The sequence below is a fragment of the Larimichthys crocea genome, chromosome IX, assembly GCF_000972845.2.
Source record: "Larimichthys crocea isolate SSNF chromosome IX, L_crocea_2.0, whole genome shotgun sequence".
Classification (NCBI taxonomy): Eukaryota; Metazoa; Chordata; class Actinopteri; family Sciaenidae; genus Larimichthys; species Larimichthys crocea.
The window spans coordinates 13546798-13547235 of NC_040019.1; the positions used below are offsets into that span (position 1 = coordinate 13546798).

Genomic DNA, 438 nt, shown 5'->3' on the forward strand with positions numbered 1-438 from the left:
GGACAGACGAGGACAAACGGGTAGAGATGAGGACAGACGGGGACAGACGGGTAGAGATGAGGACAGACGGGGACAGACGAGGACAGACAGGTAGAGATGAGGACAGACGGGTAGAGATGAGGACAGACAGAGACAGACGGGGACAGACGGGGACGGATGAGGACAGACGGGGACAGATGGGTAGAGATGAGGACAGACGAGGACAGACAGGTAGAGATGAGGACAGACAGAGACAGACGGGGACAGATGGGTAGAGATGAGGACAGACGGGGACAGATGAGGACAGACGAGGACAGACGGGTAGAGATGAGGACAGACGGGTAGAGATGAGGACAGACGAGGACAGACGGGTAGAGATGAGGACAGACGGGGACAGACGAGGACAGACGGGTAGAGATGAGGACAGATGGGGACAGACGAGGACAGACAGGTAGAGAT

The 438-nt window shown here is 57.1% G+C and overlaps 1 protein-coding gene across 1 annotated transcript in view; it reads right to left on the minus strand.

Annotated features, from left to right (window-relative positions):
* Positions 1–311: 311 nt before the first annotated feature.
* Positions 312–438, minus strand: part of myo5b (myosin VB) — a 27705-nt gene continuing 27578 nt past the window's right edge. Inside the window, exon 38 of the mRNA XM_027282242.1 lies at positions 312–438. This exon is cut by the window's right edge and continues 731 nt beyond it. The gene's annotated coding sequence lies outside the window, so the exon portion shown is untranslated.